Source organism: Macaca thibetana, chromosome 18, assembly GCF_024542745.1.
Source record: "Macaca thibetana thibetana isolate TM-01 chromosome 18, ASM2454274v1, whole genome shotgun sequence".
NCBI classification, from domain to species: domain Eukaryota; kingdom Metazoa; phylum Chordata; class Mammalia; order Primates; family Cercopithecidae; genus Macaca; species Macaca thibetana.
The window spans coordinates 6685450-6706206 of NC_065595.1; the positions used below are offsets into that span (position 1 = coordinate 6685450).

At 35.8% G+C, this 20757-nt stretch overlaps 1 long non-coding RNA gene across 1 annotated transcript in view; it reads left to right on the forward strand.

Annotated features, from left to right (window-relative positions):
• Positions 1–214: 214 nt before the first annotated feature.
• The window catches only part of LOC126941024 (uncharacterized), a 94804-nt gene continuing 74261 nt past the window's right edge, over positions 215–20757 (forward strand). Inside the window, exon 1 of the long non-coding RNA XR_007721051.1 lies at positions 215–345. This is a non-coding gene — a long non-coding RNA (uncharacterized LOC126941024). The remainder of the gene's footprint in view (positions 346–20757) is intronic.

A 20757-nucleotide genomic window follows, 5' to 3' on the forward strand; every position in this document is an offset into this window, starting at 1 on the left:
GAGACGGAGTCTCCCTCCACCACCCTGACTGGAGTGAGTGGCGCCATCTTGGCTCACTGTAAGCTCCGCCTCCCGGGTTCCCGCCATTCTCTTACCTCAGCCTCCCGAGTAGCTGGGACTACAGGGGCCGCTGCCACGCCCGGCTAATTTTTTGTATTTTTAGTAGAGACGGGGTTTCACCGTGTTAGCCAGGTTGGTCTCGATTTCCCGACCTCGTGATCCACCCGCCTCGGCCTCCCAAAGTGCTGGGATGACAGGCGTCAGCCACCGCGCCCGGCAGCGATACGAAGTTCTTAAAGCAAGTCTTCATCAGGAAGGGTCCTTGATCAGCAACTGCTTGCGCAGGTGAGTGAGCGTTTTTCAGGAAAGCCGTTTTCTCAAAGACTGTTTGGTGGAGACTTCCTGGAGTAAAAGGCAAAGTTAATCATTGGTTTATAGGATTTCTTTCTTGACAAGTGCTTCTTAGAACAAAAACTGTGGACACAGTGGTCTCACTTCTGGGATCTGTGGGTTCTGCTGTGTTCTGCTGTGTGGACATGGGCCCACTCAGGTCTCACTGAGCTGCCTGTGGAAAAGGCCCTCCACTGGGCTGCCCGTTTGGCTCCCTCACCTCCATTCCACGCATCAATAGTCATGCATTTAAGCTGAAATTCTCAACCCTCGTAAATGACAGGAGTGGAAGTTGGCAATGCCTTCTTCTCTCCTGATGAAACATTATAGGTGGGGCGAATGAGGGTAAAGAGTAGATGCAGGTTGAGTTATTTTAGAACTAAATTATCAGTATCACGAAATCAGGCAGTGAGATTTAAGAAAACGTGTTTCTTCGAAAGAAGAAATGGATTGCTACGGAGGAAACAGTGACAGTTACGGAATAGTGGGAACATTAATGGGATCTGCTTAAAGGGATTTGCCTGCAGTTGTACCTCAGAGGGCTGCGTTATACCACAACCCACTGTGCAGGATTCAGGGAAACTTTCCCGCTCACACTGAAGATTAACATCTAGTTTGGTCTATTCAATTGATTATGGATGACTTAGAGGAAATGTAATAGAACAAATTGAGACTTGTGTCTTTAATATTGCAGAGTAAGAGGGAAATAAGGGAAAAGGATATTGATATAAATTAGAACACATTTCCAGCCATTGGTCTATCGATAAGTAGGAAAAAATGATTTAGAAATGTGAAACTCTACAATTCATAGGGTTTATTTAATGTATGCATACATATGAAACTTTTCCCATATATATGGAATATGAAATCAAAGTAAAAGGCAATGCTTTGAGTAAGCATTTTTGAATAATGAACATGAGTCATAGATTTATTATGAGAGAAAAAAGTAGAGTAAAACTTTATTCAATTTCTAGAAGATGAAAGTATACACTTATGGCTACTGGAAAATAAGAAAAATGTGCATATAAATGCATTTATATACATCAAACTCTTGAATATTAAAAAAACATTCCTCCAAGAATCTCTTACTTAGAAAACAATGACAATGCAAAAACTATTGAAATAAGTGGGATTGAAAAAAAGAAACTTAGTGGATAAGTGATGCTTTATATTTCAATTGAACAAAATATTACAAATATATTCCACTTTAGTTAAAAGAAGGAATTTGGAGGCACTGCTGCCCCCAGGCAAAAAACCAATACAATGTTTGACATTTTGGGGATAGTGAACAAAGGCGGCGATAAATGTAGTGAAAGCAATACATATTTTTTCTGCCATAAACATTAATATCTATGCCTAATTTGTGAAGCTGCAACAATAATAATACAAAATGCATTTGGAGAAATTATAATAAGGTAATTTTAATACTCTTGTATTATATTAAAAGGGAGTATTAATAATGATTAATTTTAGCCTTCAATAATTTAATTATGCATAGTAAAATTTCAAAGGTAACCACTTTAAGAATCAAGGTAGAGTTTATAAGTAACAACATGAAAATAAAATGAAAGAGCGGCAAATATGACATTTTAAACTTAATTGAAAAAGGCCAGATAGAAAACAAAAAACAAGAAAATTGTATAAATGTTAGAAATATATCAGTAATGAAAATACCTTGATTTATGAATTCTACAAAAGGAGATTGACAAATTTTTCATTAAAGCTTTTTTAAGTTGAGAACACATATCTAAGTTCAAAAGTGATTTAAACAACACACAAATATTGAATTGAACAAACATAAATAGAAATACATACTGCCAAACTCAAGAAGTTGAATTTCTATGAAACATTACAAAAATTCATATATGATAGGCCCCAAGTAATGTCTTATAAATTTCAAAAAATGAGTGCCATACAAATAAGTTCTTTGATCAGAATGCAAAGAGCCAGAAATCAATAAACAAAAGATAAAGTTACAATTGAACACTGAAAGAAAACCATAATTTAAAGTATTCCATGGATCCAATAAAAAATAAAATAGAAATTACAGGATATTGCATAAAGTCTGCCCAAACTCAGACACCAGGCTTGAGAGACCTACCTTAAGCTCATCCAGTCTGAATTCTAAATCCTTATAAATTTTCTTTTCTTTTCTTTTTTTTTTTTAAATTTCCCCAATTTGAAACACTATTAAGATTCTGTCAAGGTAGTGTTCTCTCTTACTGCACTAAATCTAATAATCTCAGTTTTGTTTGATTAATGTGTTTTTCTGAAACCTTCTGGGGACTCAGCATTTGACAGAGGCATTTAATGTGAAATTACATTAAGGCATCTTAATAGATGAGCATTACCTGAACCCTGGCTTTCTGTGTTTTCAGTGAATCGGGATGAATGATTGTTGCATGGTTAATATTTTTTACTGATGTGCAAGACAAAGAGCTAAAGTCTTTCTTCCAGGAAACAGAACCAAAAAGCAGTAACAATGTTACATGACAAAACTTCAGTGATGCAGTAAAATATCATATTATGGAAATTTAAAACTTCAAGTGCATACATTTAAATAATAATTCAGGGTGTCGAAAGAAAAACTTAGGCAAATTACAATTAACAGAGTTTAAGCAAGCAAAGAAGAATTTGTGAATTGGGCAGGTCACAGGACCAGAACAGGTGCAGTGTGACTTGGGCTGCCACGTGGTCAGTAACATGTATCAACAGAAAAAGGATAGTGAAGTTTGGAAAACGGAAATGAGGGACAGAAACAGCTAGGCTGGTTACAGCTTGGCTTTTGCCTTATTTGAACAAGGTATGAACAGTTGGCTACCTGTGATTGGTCAAAGCTCAGCTGCTGTGATTGGCTGAGACTTCACTACTTCTTAAAAGTTAAAATGTGTTCACACATCTAGTGGATTAAAGTTCACTATGTATGGGGACACCTTTAGGTGGAACTTAAAATATGTAAGGAGGCAGCTTTTTGGCCAGACTTAATTTGACAAGACTTAAAGGTGATTACGCAAACATCCACATAAAGAAATAAGAAACAGATGTAAAAAATAAAAAATAAACAATACAACCAGTAGAAAAAGAAAAAATAAAGAAATAATAAATGAATAAGATATCAAAAGCTAAGTTTGAGGGCATCAAAAATGATCTTTTGTAAGCACATTTTAAAATGTGCTTACAGAAAACGTTTTTTTTTCCAAAACTGATAAGCAAGTTATAAATTAAAACTATGATGAGTAAAAAGGAGTTAACGACAGTAAGCCTGAATTTGGAGTCTTTCAGATAGCTTTATTCATCCTTCGGTGGAGGGCTTTGTAAGACATTTTTAAAGTCACAATTGAACTTCTTTTCTTAGAGAATAGCATCAGTCTCTACTGGTAGAAATTAGAGGACAGAAAAGAATATTTGTCTTCCTTTTACAGTTTTTCTTATTTTATACTAACATGTAACACCACATTAATAATGGCAAAGATTCTATAATGCCTTGTTTATTATAACGTATTTTTCTGATTTCATTAAAACTTTTCCTGGTTTCAGCTATTAATTCTCTCTTACTAACATGAAAAACGGAAACAAGCTGGCTATTTGCCACAATGATCGTAGATTCCAGGTTTAATTTTTTCGCCGTAGGGATGTGTGTGTGTAAAGTGCATGTCCACCTCTCTCTCATTATCTATCGATTTTTGCTGTTAAGCCCAAGGGTGTAAATATCATAGAGATGAATAACAAAACACACACTTTAGTCGGAGATATTCTGAGTATCAATAAAGCAAATGCTTTTAACCCCGACTGACAAGGAATCTGCTCTTACCGTTAATCTACATTCGCTATTGAAATCAGAGCATTTTATTCTCTTCAGCAAAGTCCACTTTATTCTTGTATTTTTCACTTATTACCACAGGGAGCAGAACCTTGTTCTGGCCTCTAGAGTCCTGCTGTTTGGAATAGGCTTAATTTTTTATCAGTCTGAACATTTTCAATCCAGGTACAGAAATGTGATCTTCAGATTATGCATACTATAAATATTAATCGTCTCCTCTTTTTCAAGTATTTAAATAAGCATTACATTTGTATATCAATGCTGCAGGAAAAGTCAGTCTTACATTGTTGTGGCATAAAATTTCATCTAGGCAAAAGGACATAAAAGAAAAGTATTTGTTTCATAGATATGTGTACAAAAAATATACAATCACCTTAAAATCATTTCTGATCTTTAAGCAATATGAGAATACATACAAAAACATCTTCCTAGACCAATATATTCTTTGATTTTGAGATGCACTTCTTAAGTTATAAATGGTTTTAAGCACTTTCCTTATACTTTCTGAGAGTTTCTATTTTATTTCTATTTTCTGTAATCATTAATTTCCTTTACTAATGTCTGTATTGAATATATTTTCTTTTTAAAAAATATTTTCTCTGAACTTTTTCCAAATTAAAGCTATAAATCCCATTGCCTTATATTTTTCAAACTTTTCAGTGTCTTATTTCATTTCATATCAGTTTTAATTTTCTTTTCATGAGATTTAATTTCTATGGAGAATTTTATTCATTCCTTTATAAATTCCATGTCTTCCTGAGAAAGCCTTTAACAGTTCAGAATTAGAAATAAATTTATCCAAGTTACTTCTTGTGTTTTGAAGGTTTTATTTCATTTAATTCATTTAATATTTGATTGGTATTAGCATTATTCCACTGTAAAATGGACTTGTCTAATTTATGATTATTTATATAAAAAAGCTTTAATAGTTTTTCTGTTGTTATATAAAAGTATTATTTTTTCTGTTGTTATATTTAAAAAATCAAGCTAAAGCAGCCATTCCTACCATCATAAACACACATACACACACAGACACACACACATACAAACAAGCATGATTCTATACACACATACACACACACAAATTAGGACCTTTTTCTCCTTAAATCCCAGCAATCATTGTCACTACAGATATCATAAACAGCAGGAACACATGCTCAAATAGTGCCCTTAAGGTGGCCTTGCATGCTCTGAAAGGCATAGCCTTATGGTAAATCTAATTCCAATGCTTTTTAAAAGTGACAATTAAAAAAAAAATTGGTTGTTTTTACCAAGGTAGCATAATTGATAAGGAAAACACAAAATACTTTATTATTTTGTATGTCTCAATTTTAAAACCAGAAACCCAAAGAACATCCGTTATTAAATACCCACTTTTCTGCGCTAATGTGAAATGCCACCTGTAGTCTGGAACACATTTCTGTTCTCACTTTTATTTTCCAATGGCGACCACACCGATGTCCTCCCTACTCACTGCCCTTCTTTCTTCCGCAACTTTGACACTGCCCCAGTGAAAGATAGGTCTGTTCCCTTCCCTTGAACTGGAGCAGACCTTTGTATCCAGCTGGACTGACAGACTATAATGAGAGTGATGCTATGTGACTTCCAAGGCTGGTCTGTAAGAGTCTTCTCCCTTGTCACCGTCTTTCCTGGGAAATGCACACTGGGAGTCCTGAACCTATAAATTAAGTCCAGTTATCCCAAAACTGCCAATGAGAAAAGAGATCATAAATAAACCGAATGAGATACCTGATGGGAACCAGGAGTCTTAGGCCTCAGCAGTTTGAGTCTTCCCAATCTGGGGTTCAAATAGGCAACGGTGCCTTCAGACGCCTCCGGGGCTCTAGTCATTGGAGCTGACACCAAAGAGGATCCTGGACAAGCTGCCTCTTTGGAGCGCTGCCCAAACTGCAGATTTGTTATCTGAAATTTGAAAGTGGTGTGTCCTATAACAATTAATAATGGAAACTATTTCCATATATCTTTCATTACTTTACTGTAACACATTGATCTACATTTGTATTCCCCTGTAGATACCCCTGTAGATACCAGCTTTTAAAATTTTCTCTACCTTTAAAAGATCAAATGTAGCCAGGAAAACAAAAAAGTATTCCTATTACTCAAAATGTCGTATTTTTTGGTCGTTTCTTTTTTGGTTTTTTTTCCCAGAAAACCAAATTAATTTAATATCTCCTAGCAAAACAAATCAAACAAACACTATTTAGTTAAATTGTTATCCCACTGAATGTTAAGAAGAATTAAGAAATAATTGTTAGGATCATTCCATAAGCTCGAAGAGCAAGTTATGCTTTAAAATTTTACGACATATATTTTGATTTAAAGACGTTTTGTTTTACAGTTGTATTTGTATAAGTTAATGTAACACAGACTATTTCCTTGCAATAAGAATGCTCAATAAATTTAGCTATTATTATAGGCTTGTGAGTTTTTAAAAATTTTTGTCCTTTGATAATTTAATTCCATGATATTTTAAATGGTTATTTTATTTTTACTATTGATTTTGTCTATTAATTTTATAACTAGTCACCTTTTAACCTTCTTTTTCCATTTATAAAGTTTTAGATGATTTTCTTTGGGTTTCTAGTTATAAAATCGAGACATAAAATAACAAAGTATTTTGCGTTTTCCCTATCAATTTTGCTAGCTTGGTAAAAACAACTAATTTTTTGTTTTAATTCCTAACTTTTAAAAAGCATTGGAATTAGATCTACCATAAGACTATGCCTTTCAGAGCATGCAAGGTCGCCTTAAGGGCACTATTTGAGCATATGTTCCTGCTGTTTATGATATCTGTAGTGACAATGATTGCTGGGATTTAAGGAGAAAAAGGTCCTAATTTTTGTGTGTGTGTGTGTGTGTGTGTATAGAATCATGCTTGTTTGTGTGTGTGTGTGTGTGTGTGTGTGTGTGTGAGAGAGAGAGAGAGAGAGAGAGAGAGAGAGAGAGAGAGAGATGGTAGGAGTGGCTACTTTAGTTTGATTTTTAAACCTCTATTTCCTGCACTCTAGCTATGGAATTTGCTTGTCTAATGAATATATTGAGAGGAGATAAGATTTTTAGCACAGCGCCCAGCGCCTGACAAGTAATAAGCACTTATTATATGTTCTCTGTAATATAATTATCACTAAGTGTGTACATTTTAGCTTTACATTTTTGGAAAAGGATTGATATCTACCTAAATATTGAGCTCTTTTTTGTATTTGTTTTGTTTTCTGATTGATCTTGTAACCATGATGGAGTAAATTCAAATAGGATTATTTAGATAATGAAAATATTTTTGTTATAAGTGCTCTTACATTCAAAAATTATTTTTTAAGGATTTATAAGACCCTAGATGGTTTCACACTTCAAAATATTGAGAAAAATTCCTCCTTAATAAAGTAGAAGAATGCTTCTCTTGTGTCATTTGTAAAAGGATGTTACTTTAAATTTGTGTTACTTCTGTAACATGATTTGTAGATCTTTATTTTTCTTTCATTTTTTGAGATGGGATCTCGCTCTGTTGTACAGGTTGGAGTGCAGTGGCATGATCACAGCTTACAGCAGCCTGGCCCTCCAGGGCTCCATGGTCATTCCACCTCTGCTTCCTGCGGGAGCTGGGACTACAGGCGCAACCCCACTGTGCCTAGCTAATGTGATTTGTGGATCTGATCTTTTCATATCAGGATATAAAGTATGTTGTATATTCTGCAGAGTCCTGATATATATCTTACAATTTTGACCAATAAATACTTGCTTTATAGAATAATTCAACTTGACTGTATTGTGCATGTTTTCATTTTTGTAAAATAAACGCCAAGGAGGACAATTTCCAGGTTGTATTGTAGTTATGATGGTTGCATGCTTGTTTATTTTAGAAACTGCCAAAATGTTTTCCATAGTAGCTGTAGCATTTAACACTCCCATCAGCAATGTTATGAGTCGTTCAGTTCCCCCATATCATCACCAGCATTTGGTGCTTCACTGTATTTTATTTTGGCCATTCTGATAGGTGTGTAGCGATAACTCATTGCAGTTTGTGTGTGTGTGTGTGTGTGAGAGAGAGAGAGAGAGAGAGAGAGAGAGAGAGAGAGAGAGAGAGAGAGATGGTAGGGATGGCTACTTTAGTTTGATTTTTAAATCTCAATTTCCTGCACTCTAGCTATGGAATTAGCTTCTCTAATGAATATATTGTGTTGTGTGATCTCTGCACATGCAAACTCCCATTTACCTTCTGTCATGAGTGGAAGCAGCCTAAAGTCCTCACCAGAAGCAGATGCTACACCCATGCTTCTTATACTAGAATTGTGAGCCAAATAAACTTCCTTTCTTATAAATTATCCAGCCTCAGGTATTCCTTTATAGCAACACCAAATGGACTAAGACATGTGAATAATTTTTGCATGCTGATCTTGCTTATCCTACTCATTTTTGGGCTTTTTAAAAAGATTCCTTGAAATTTTCTACATAGACAAACATGTCATCTGCAATTAGGGACATTTTATTTCTTACTTTTTCCTCAGTATTTTTTTAAACTTTCTTTTCAGGTATTTTTTTTTTTTTCTGGCTATAACCTCCAGTATTAAGTTGAATTAGAGTATTAAATAAAAGCAGTAAGAAAAGACATTCATTTTTACTTTTTTCTGCTCTTAACAGAAAACATTTAGTTTTTCCTGATGAAGTGTGAAGTTAGCTGCAAGTTTTGTTTTGTCTTTTTTTTTTTGCGGATATCCTTTACAATTAAAACTTTACTATTTGTAGATGACATTTATCAATATTCCTTAATTCCTAGAATTGCCAAGAGTTTTTGTCTTCAATGAATGTTGAATTTTGTCAACTAATTTTTCTGCATCAATTGATATGATCTTGTAATTTTTCTTTTCTCAACTGTTAAAGGTAAATCACATTGACTTTCAATTTTTGAGCCAGCCTTGCAATGCTGAAATAAACTACAGTGGCTGATGTGTAAAATTATTTTATGTATATATTGATAAGTGCTATTTGTTAATATTTTATAGTAATTTTTACATTTCTGTTCACAAGGGATATTGTTTTGTGGTTTCTTTCTTTTTTTTTCATTTTATGTACTTTCTTTGGTTTTGGTATCAGGGTAATACTGACTTAAATTCAGTCATGATAAAATGAAATAGGAAGTATTCCCTCCTCTGATATTTTTTTAGAGGAAATTGTGTAGAAGTGATGTTAATTTTTGTTTAAATGTTTGGTAAAATTTTCCAGTAAAATTATCAGCATCTGTATATTTTATTTTCAGAAAATTTTAAGATCATGAATTATACTTCCTGAATAGTTAGAGGATATATTTCATATTGAGTGAGATGTGGTAGAGGGTGTTTTTTGAGAAATTTTTCAATTTTAAAGAACTTTTTCAATTTTTATCTATTTGTCAAATGTATGTGTGTAGACTTTTTCATAGATTTTCCTTATAATCATCTTGATATCTGCAAGGTTTGTAATGATTCCCCTGTTCCATTCTTATTATTGGTGACGTCTCTTCCTTTTGTTTACTTTTTTGTTAATCCTGATGTAAGTTTGTCAATTTTATTGATATTTTCGAGGAAATTGTTCTTTGGACCATTGATTTTATCTTTTGTTTTTCTGTCTTCATTTTAATTGATTTCTGATGTTTTATGATTTTATTTTTTCTCTGCTTTAGGTTTATATTGCTCTTTCTTTTCTAGGTTTCTGAAACAGGATTTTAGATTATTAATTTATGTCTACATATTTTAAACTTTTTAATGAATTGTTTTAAAATATTTTAATAATCATGACAACTTCCAGAGATTAGGAAAGTATCCCTATGAATGTGTTTTAGAAGGTTCCGAGTTGGGGTCTCTCTTATGTTATTCTCATGATTAAACTGTATTAATGTGTTTTTGAGAGAAAGACAGAAGTGGAATGCCATTCTGTTCACATCATATGAAGGGCGTTTGTTATAAAATGACTTAACCCTGTCAGCACTAAACTTATTTACTTGGCCTGAGGTAGTGTTTCTCAGGTTTCTGCACAGTAAAGTTTCTCTTCTCTTCTCCCTTTTTACAGTGCACTCGTTGGAAAGAAGTCACTATAGATATCCCACGTATATGGAGAGGGGAGCTATGATCCACCTCATTAAGGGCGAAATAGCTGTATGAATTTGGATTTATTTTGCACAGAAGATTTGCCTATTCTTCCATATCTATTTACTTTATTCGATTATTTTTATATCTTCATGGATTCATGTTAATTCACTGTATACTTTCGGTTATAATCCAAAGCTATTTTATTTATTTTGTTGCTCAGATTGTTCTACCTTTGGCTATAGGATGCTTTCTTAGTTAACTCTTGTATGCCTTGACATAATTCCCATTGTGTGTGTGTGTGTGTGTGTGTGTGTGTGTGTGTGTGTTGAGCACTTTCTTCCTTTCTATTATAGCAAAATGGGCCAGGTTCCTCTTGTATATTTTCTTAACAAGTTTTAAAATCATTCACTTCTCCAACATGCTATGGCTCTTTTTATTGGTAAAGATCTGAGTTTTACGTTTATTTCCTGCTGCTAGGATGTCATTCACTGCTATTCCCAGGGCTTCTCAGTTTAAAGATCAAGGGGATATATATGTGTACACTAACTCATGTTAATATCTACACATGTCTGTAAATATTTCTGTCAGCATCTGTATCTCTATTAAGCTAAATATGTGTTTATTATGATGTATACAATTTTAGTCCATTTCTATTTGCTCTGTGTCCTTGCCAGTAATTGGTAATGGCAGTTATTAGATTTTAGCCATTCTAGTAGGTGCAGATGGGTACCTCATGGCTTTATTTTGCAATTCCATAGTGAAAAGGACAGGGAATATCTTTTCATATGCTCATTTTCTATCTGTATATCTTATTTGGTGAAAAGTCTGTGCATGGATTTGGCCAGTTTTATAATTGGCTTGTTTGATGTCTTATTGTTGAGACAGCAATGAGATGTCTTGTTTGATGTCTTTAGATACAAGTTTTTTACATATATGTGTTGTGAAAACATTTTCTCTAAGCTTGTAGTTTGTCTTTATATTCAGTTAACAGTATCTTTTTCAAAGCAGAAATTATATTATAATTAGCTCAAAATTATAACAAAGTTATAATTTAGTTTATAAGATTAGCTTATTCTTTCTTTCTTGGCTTGAGCTATTGTTTTCGTATTTAAAAATCATTACTGAACCCAAGATATGATATATTTGTCCTGTTTTCTTTAAGAAAGTTTGCACTTTTGTACTTTACATTTAGACCTATATTTTATTTTTTATCCATTCTGACAATCACTGTCTTTTCACTTTTAAAGTAATTATGAATATATTTGGGCTACTATTACCCATATTTGTTTCTGCTTTCTACCTTTAACAGAGGCTTATTATCTGCCTCCTCGGGATTTGACAGAATATTTTATTATTTCCTCTGGTCTTCCATCTTCACACATCAATTATACTTCTTTTGCACATTTTTGTAGTCATTTCCCTATAGTCCATATTCTACATTTTGACCAGATCTATGTCCACCTTTAAATAGACGATTCCTCTTTATATGCAGTGCAGTGCCTTTTTGTTTTGTTTTGTTTTTGTTTTTTTTTTTTTGAGACGGAGTCTGCTCTGTCGCCCAGGCTGGAGTGCAGTGGCCGGATCTCAGCTCACTGCAAGCTCCGCCTCCCGGGTTCACGCCATTCTCCTGCCTCAGCCTCCCGAGTAGCTGGGACTACAGGCGCCGCCACCTCACCCGGCTATTTTTTTGTATTTTTAGTAGAGACGGGGTTTCACGGGGTTAGCCAGGATGGTCTCGATCTCCTGACCTTGTGATCCGCCCGTCTCGGCCTCCCAAAGTGCTGGGATTACAGGCTTGAGCCACCGCGCCCGGCCTGGGCAGTGCCTTCTAAGAGAGTATTCCCTATTTCTCCTTCCCACAACCCCAGTGGCATTACTGCCATTCATTTCACTTAACCATACACTATATAGATTCATTTAGTGGATTTGTGTTATTATCACTTTAAACAGTTATTTTTTTTAGACCAGTTAAGAATAACAAAAATAAAAAAATTACCTTTTTTATTCATTCTCCAACATCCTTCCTTTAGGTAAATTCCCACTTCTGACCTACATCATTTTTCTTTCCTCAAAAAATATAATTTATCATTTTTTGAAGGACAGGTCTGCTGGTATTGCATTCCTATGTTTTGTCTATTCAAGCAAGCTTTTGGTTTTGTTTTTTACTTTTGAATGATAATTTCATTGGATATAGAGTTTTGATTGGTGCTTTTCTTCCTTTTACATTTTAAACATTTCATTCCATTATCCTCTTGTGTTCCTTGTTTCTATGAGAACTCCACTGTCACTCTTATTCTTGTTCCTCTAAATGTAAGGTGTTTTTTTTAGCCTTGGGCTTCTTTCAAGATTTTTCTCGTTGACTCTGATTCGTTTATGACATACCTAGGTGTAGTCCATTTTGAGTATTATGTAATAAGACGCCAGATCTTATTTCCACCTTCTGTTTTGTCTGGATTTCCCCCTGAAACTGCTCTGGCAGCAAAGGAGGAAGAGTTACTCCCAGTTAGGGTTGTAATTCCAGGTCCCTCACCTGGCCACTGGGGAAGAGGCTCTGCATTACTGCGTGACAGAGATGCAGGTTCTGGATCACCTCTCGGCTTCCGCTGAGACCACTCCATCTGGGATGACTAGGAATTTTTGGGTTCTGCTCACCACCTGGCCTCCCTGGACACGCCCAGCGGGGAGGCCGGGTGGGCTCCTCATTACTCCTAAGTGGGGGTAGAAGTTGAGGCTTTCGCCCTGTGGCAGTGGAAACGTGTCTTCTTACGTGGCCCTCTCTAACACCAACCCATGGGGGTGAGACATGCCCTGTAAGGGGCTCTGGTGGCTGTGGAGGCGAGGAACAGTCTCTCTCACCATATCTGGCTGGAGTTGCATGGTTATTGCCCAAAGTCTTCTGTCCGCCGAGGCTGTACCCTTGGCCCTTTGGAAAGAGAGAGCAGTCTTTGGTTAGGATTTCCAGGTTGCTGGTTTCTTTATCTCCGTTTCTGGGATATATGAGCCAAATAAAACAAAATGAACCAAAAACAGGGAACACACAGTCATATAGTTCTTTTTTTTATTTTTATTTATTTTTATTTTTTATTTTTATTTTTGAGATGGAATCTCACTCTGTCGCCCAGGCTGGAGTGCAGTGGTGCAATCTTGGCTCACTGCAAGCTCCCCCTCCCGGGTTCACGCCATTCTCCTGCCTCAGCCTCCCGAGTAGCTGGGATTACAGGCGCCCGCCACCTCGCCCGGCTAATTTTGTTTTGTATTTTTTAGTAGAGACGGGGTTTCACCGTGTTGGCCAGGATGGTCTTGATCTCCTGACCTCGTGATCCGCCCGTCTCGGCCTCCCAAAGTGCTGGGATTACAGGCGTGAGCCACCGCGCCCGGCCATATAGTTCTTTTAAAGCACTACATGGCCAAGGTTTTCAGCCAGTGTGCTTTCTTCTTTTCATATTTTCGAGTCTCCTTATGTTTGTTTTGTATACAATATCCTAGGTTTTACTAAATGGGAAGAATAAGGAGAAGTGTATCTGTTATCTTTCTATTTTAGCAATATTTTGTTATTATATAATAAAGTCCATTTTAATATTATTGAGAGGTATTTATTTAGAAAATACTTTTAATGATTTTAGGTCATGTTCACCTATTTCTATGTCTTTTTATTCTTCTGCATGCTAACGTTTCTCGTTTACGTGTGTTCTATGCATTTCCATGTGCTAGGTTATTTCCTAAACTGGCATTTTGTTATTAGAGCTAACATAATCAATTTAGAGTCGTGAGAGAAAAGATCTTTCTTTCTCTCTCAGTAGATCTTTTTATGGTCTGATAGGAGGATCAGGAGTTCAGAGGGCCTTCATTCAATTATGAATCCTGCTGTTTATTCTCTAATCTTATTCAACGATTTTTAAAACGGCAGAGTGGCATGTTTATTCTGATAACGTCTGTTTTACGAGCCACACTGTAGCTTGGAAGCGTCTGTATCCCCTATATTCTGTGACATGTTACATGGGTATCACACGAGCAATCCAAGTATTAAGAGCAACCCAACCAAGATATTCCTGTTGATGGCATGCCACTGAATTTGAATGCAAACAATAAAAACAGGTGATGGGCTGTCCAAAGTTATGCATTTTTGATCGATTACTGCATTGAAACACTATTGTATCCGACATAGCTCCGGACAGATAATCGCCTTGTGAGATTAATCTAGATTCACAGGTGAGTACTACTTTTTAAAAGTCGGCATTTTTATGTGCCAGAGTTGTCAGTCTTACAGTTTATTCAAGGATTATTGGCTACTCCACAGTCTGTTGCGTGTATCCTGAAAAGCACATTGACATCCACTTATGACTCCCTCTCATGTTAAAATGGAGTAGCTGCACTTTTGAAAATGGTGCATTGATTACCTAATTTTCCTCTTCCCCCTAAAGCATCCAACATTTGTGTTTCGTTTGTAGTGCTACTTTCCTTGCTCAGAAGTATGGACTTAATTTCATCCATTTCCTAAAGCCAGTTGATGGGCTGAGTGATTGGCAGTGGATCCGATTGCCAGGTTTCATTCACCCATGAGCTGCACAGACCTGTTTCTCTGCCGGTTCAATAATATTCTCAACACATACAATGCAACCCTGATGACAAAAGCTCCATAGCTTCATTCAATTCCTTGGTCCCTCTTTTCTATGCTATTTTCTGAGATTTCCACTCTTATTAACATCCCCCTTCAGTTGTATACTTCTTGAAGTATACAATTCTTCAAGAATTTCTTCCCTACATTTCTTCTTTAATGATTATTTGTACATGTTTAGAAAATTTGCATTGTAAGACTAATATTTTACTATTTCCTCACATTTTGAATTCCCAACAAAACTCACTCAGTTGTCCCCCTGACATGTAATTCTTAGCAGACCAAAAATGCAAACAATTTTCATTCTAATGGCATATCTCATATGCTTTGTAAGGAATCTCTGTGTTTCTTTCAACCAGTCATTCCCAACACTTCACATTGTACAATGCTCTCTGTTTAATGATTCAAAGCACTGAAAATGTTTTAATGATTTGTTTTCATATTTTCCACATTATCTTTAATTCCATAAATACCAAACTTGCCTGGGCCTTTGACAAACAAGCTAGGAATTTTAAAGCTCTAGATACACAATTTTACCTTAGGTTTAGTTACATCGTGATTTAAAAGTTCAAAATCTCAGTGGTTAAAACAGTAAGGCCTATTTCTTGCTCAAGCTGCAAGTTCATAGTAGGTTGGCTGAAGTTCTCCATCTTTTTCATTCTGGGGCCTTCATTGTCTACTTGTTTGTTCACTGATAAACTTTTATTTTTCTCTCTTCTCTATAGAAAAAAAAAAAACTCTCTCACTTTTTCTTCCCAAACCATGTAGCCATTTTTAGCTATTCCATCGATTAGTTTCTAGCTAATATTCTCTGACCAAATCTAGTGACTTCCTTCCTCTTACTGTTTTAGCTACTTTTTATGTACAATCCTCCCTGATAAAGTTCACATTGTATTCTCTAGTTGTAATGGGTTTAAAAGCGTGTGTGTGAGTGTGCGCATATATGTGCATATTCTCTAGATGCTAACAGAGGAGGAATTAATACAGAAACTTGGTTTGCTTTCTCTCAGAATCAAATACGGACTTTTGAATGAATTATCTACATATGTCCTTTTGGAATCATTGATAGGAAAGCATTTGATCTCTTAGAGAAAGTGAATAAGATGCAGTAATATATAGTTACCATTGTCAATGAGGTTCAGAAAAGTAAAATAAAATAAATACAGATGCTTTGAAATAATATAGGTACTACAGTACAACATGTTTACAAATTACTGACTACAACTATTGGAAGTGTTTTAAGAGTATTTTTGTTCTTAATGTCTTGGTTGTGGCATTGAATATTTGTATTTTGAAAGTTTTATGTTCACAAAGAGCATGTTGCTCTGTTTCATTGTTGAGCTGGGTCATAATTATGTTACCTCTTACGTTTACCCATTGGTTTTTAGCACTTCCTAACTTCAGGGATTAAATTCTCCTATCCTAAACATTGTTATAGTTTTTCATTTATATAAGTGATTATTTTATCATAGTTATCCCTTCTACTAAACTAGACGGCTGTAAGGGTAAAAGGCATATGAATACGTCATTGTATTCCCAGAGCCTAGCATACGGTACCTTGTTGAAAAATATTTTTGATTAATGAACCAATACAAAATATTTTTGTAGGTACTATTTTGTAGCTGTCTATTTTGTAAGGAGCAGATGATATATCTGTATGATCTAGATATATTTACCCTCTAAGTGAAAGAACATTTCAAACAATTTGAACATTTAATGATATTTTATTTAAACTTTTCTCATTGTGTTCTTCTTGTGAGATTAAATTTGACTCCAATTAGTTTTGACATTAATAAAAGGACTGGCACATATATTTATACATATAGTCACTGTGATAAAAGCTAAGACCTTTGAATTGCAAATGGTAACAAATCAAGTTCAAACAGAACAGAATTTACTGAGGCATGACACCAGGAAGTACAGGGATAAGGTTGACTTAGTTAACAAATACACATAAAGGTACAAACAATGTGAATGTGAATATGATTAGAAATTTAATCTCTCTCTCTAATCTCTATCATTTATTCACTGTCTCTGTCTGTCTTAGAACTGGCTTCATTTTCAGATGGTGTCCTTTTAAAAGATGGCCCAGGCAACTGCCATCTTAAATCTTTCTTATCCAGCAATGAAAGGTCACTAAAGCATCTTGTTCTAAATAGCAGCCGTAAAATTCTCTGGTAAAATTCTCCTTGATCCGTGATGTTGTGCCACATCCAGATCCCTGACTCCATCCCTGAAGTGACTGGGCTCAGCCTTGCGACCACAGGGTGAGCACAGCCCCATGTGAACAAGGACTCAGATGGGAGAAAAGTGATTTCTGAAATGGTTGCTAAGGAAGCAAAACTGTGATTGCTGCAGTAGATAACATAAGCGGGGGAGGGGTCATTCCTGACCCCCAAGTGGGACATAACAACTTGTCTTTCATACCCTTAATGAGAGAACCATGCGCCTTGACTCATTTTACTTTCCTCAGAAGGTTTTTATTTCAAAGTATCTTTGTTTCTCTCTCAGCAGCAGAACTAAGATTCAGCTACAACTTTTACTTAAAATTCTCTGAATCCAAATACAAAGATGTGGAGAGTAGTTTTCTATTAGGCACACAACTGATTTACAGCTTTTCTCTCTGGTTTTCTATGTACATATCCCTGAAGTATTTACTATGTGTACATCCTTTTCTTACCTGGAGTTTAAAATGATATCATCTTAAACTATTGACTGGCTTTTATATCAAAAACCCATGTTGTACTCCCTCCTTTGTATAAAAATTACAGCATAACTTGAAACAAATTATAATGTGTTTAAAGCTATTGTACTCATTACTCATTGATTTACCTTTGTTAATCAAGTTATATATGTATTTTAAAAATCAAACTTATTATGACAACAAGTGTTGTGTTCTGGGGAAATACAAAGACATATATAAAGTCATCTTTATCTTTCTAGGAACATGTGGTTTACTTGAGAGCATAGTCATTGGAGCATTGTCAGTACATAGTACTGCAAGTCCAAGCCAGCATGTGATCAGAAACACACAGATCACAAATCCCACAGGAGTTTTCAGAATTATGAAGGAGGGCTTTCTGGGATGTTTAGATGAGGTACAATTCTTAAAATGAATTATATTTTAGAAGGTAGTGGGAAGCAGGAGAGTTGTAAAACTTCTTCCTATGATGATGGTAACGATGTTCATTTTTAAATAATCTGTATTAGTGAAGCAGCATTGTTGTCTGTGGTAAATACTTGAGATTTGTTGTCCCAAGGCCGTGAAAAACTAGGATGCGGACACACAGGGTGAGGTTCATAGCGAAAGTTTAATAGGTGAAAGAAAGGAAAGAGGTTTCTCTGCTGCGGGGGGAAGGGTCCCTGAGAAATGGGTTGCCACTTTCTGGGTGAAATGCAGTGGGCTTTATGGATGAGCTTGAGGAGACGGTGTCTGATTTACACAGGGCATGAAAAATTGGTTGGACTAGGTGTGCCATTTGCATAGGGTGTGAAAAACTGGTTAGAGCTAGGTGTGCTATTTGCACAGGATTTGAAAACCTGGCTGCCCCACGCTAAACTTTTATTTCTTTATATTTATTTTTATTTTATTTTTTTGAGATGGAGTTTTGCTCTTATTGCCCAGACTGGAGTGCAATGGAGCAATCTTGGCTCACAGCAACCTCCACCTCCTGGGTTCAAGCAATTCTCCTGTGTCAGCCTCCTGAGTAGCTGGGATTACAGGCATGTACCTCCACGCCAGGCTAATTTTTTGTATTTTCAATAGAGACAGGGTTTCTCCATGTTGGTCAGCCTGGTCTTGAACTCCCAACCTGAGGTGATCTGCCTGCCTCGTCCTCCCAAAGTGCTGGGTTTACAGGCCTAATCTTTTATTATGCAGATGGATCGTCTGCCTGGCTGGCGCCATGTTGCTTAGTTCTTTATTGCACACGTGGTAACAAAGAAAACGGGAGATGGAGTCTCCATGTTGAACTTGCCTGGTTTACAGGTAGCTCTTTTCTGTTGGCGCAGCTGCCAGCATTCCCCTGGGCAAACTTTCCACTTCCTTATCTATATCTGAAGCTTGATTTTTCAGGCTGCTCTTGGTTAGAAAAGATATTATTTGGGAGCCTCTTTTTATTAAAAGGGAAATTCTTCCGAGGACTGTTTTACCTTTCAACTCTGTGCCTAAGTAATTTCCTTCTCTCTCCTGTGTCAGTAGTATGTGTAGTAATGAGGTTTACTTTCACATACTTGTTTGACAGAGATTGTGGTTGGACTACAAACGATTTTCATAAAGACTAGTGTTTTCAGGTAATGAAAACAAGTCATAACTTATTTATATGTCCATAGTTAGCGCTTTCATATGTAAACTAATTAATGATACCATATTAACTTTGAAAACCAGGATTTTCTTTCAAAATTTACTGTAGAAATATTGGATAAACCTCATACCATTTAGGATGTTAGAACCAGTGAGTCATAGATAAAATTAAAATAATATATCTTATCATCCATTTAAGTGATTTGTATTATATTTATTTATTGGATAATACATATTTTTTTCCTACAAATTGTTTTTAAAGACATTTGTAAAGTACTACCTCATAAATTTTATGTAACGTGACCCATTAATACTAAGGAATAAAATTTTTAACTACATTGTTTTGGAACACAACATTACTGAATTTTCCTTTAAGAAGATAAATTCAGGAAACATGACTATAAATTAAGACAAAATATAAAAACTTTCATCAATGCCATACAAATTATTCTCTTAAAATGCTGAAATATTTCCAGAGCTATCCGTAGCACGGACAAAACTTGAGAAGTAGGTTAGTGTGATTCTCACTTTTCCCTATAATAATGGTATTTGTATTCTCCCCATTAACTTCCCGTCTTGCCATAAAAGGCACCATCTTTAGATACCATGAGGACCTTAACATTCTGCTTGACTTGACTTCTTAGACATACTTTGTCTTAACTCTATAGCTCTGACATCCTTTTACTTAGAGGATTTATTTTAGAATATTTGTAAGTTTAAAGTATTTTTCTGCCCCTTTGAAATGTAAGCATTTTTTAAAACCTCCTCCGTTTTCAGAGCCAGGCAATGTCTTTCTCAGTGACCTTTGAGGTGTATCTTAGAAATGCAATCATCGGCCAGGTGCAGTGGCTCATGCCTGTAATCCCAGCACTTTGGGAAGCTGAGGCAGGCAGATCACCTCAGGTTGGGAGTTCAAGACCAGCCTGGCCAACATGGAGAAACCCTGTCTCTACTGAAACTACAAAAAATTAGCCTGGTGGGGTGGTACATGCCTGTAATCCCAGCTACTCAGGAGGCTGACGCAGGAGAATTGCTTGAACCCAGGAGGTAGAGGTTGCAGTGAGCCAAGATTGTGCCACTGCATTCTAGCCTGGGCAACATAGTGAGACTCCATCTCAAAAACAAACACACAAAAAAGAAATGCAATCATCAGGGAAGATGGTGCCTGTGTCTTCCAGCCCCTATGGGAGGGTAGGTCCCTAACTTCTGTGGGCATCTTTCTTCAAGTTCAAAAATTTCCTCCTATGATGGAGGTAAGGAAAATGTTACTTTTACTTTGGTGAGAGGCCAATCAGGAAACACAGATGACCTAAGATTTTCCCCACACCAGCTCTTAAAACTTCTCCCTCTTTTTCAAGAAGCTGAGCTCAGACTCAGTTCTGATTCCTCTTTCTTAGTGCAAGAGTCTGGAGTAAAGTTTTCCTTGCCTGTTTAAATTTTCCTGGTGCAACTTCTACTTTGATAGTATTCACTCATTATATAGCTCTTCTCTGTCTCTTACCTCCTGCTTCTCTGTAGCCATCAACACATCTATTTGCATTGATACCTA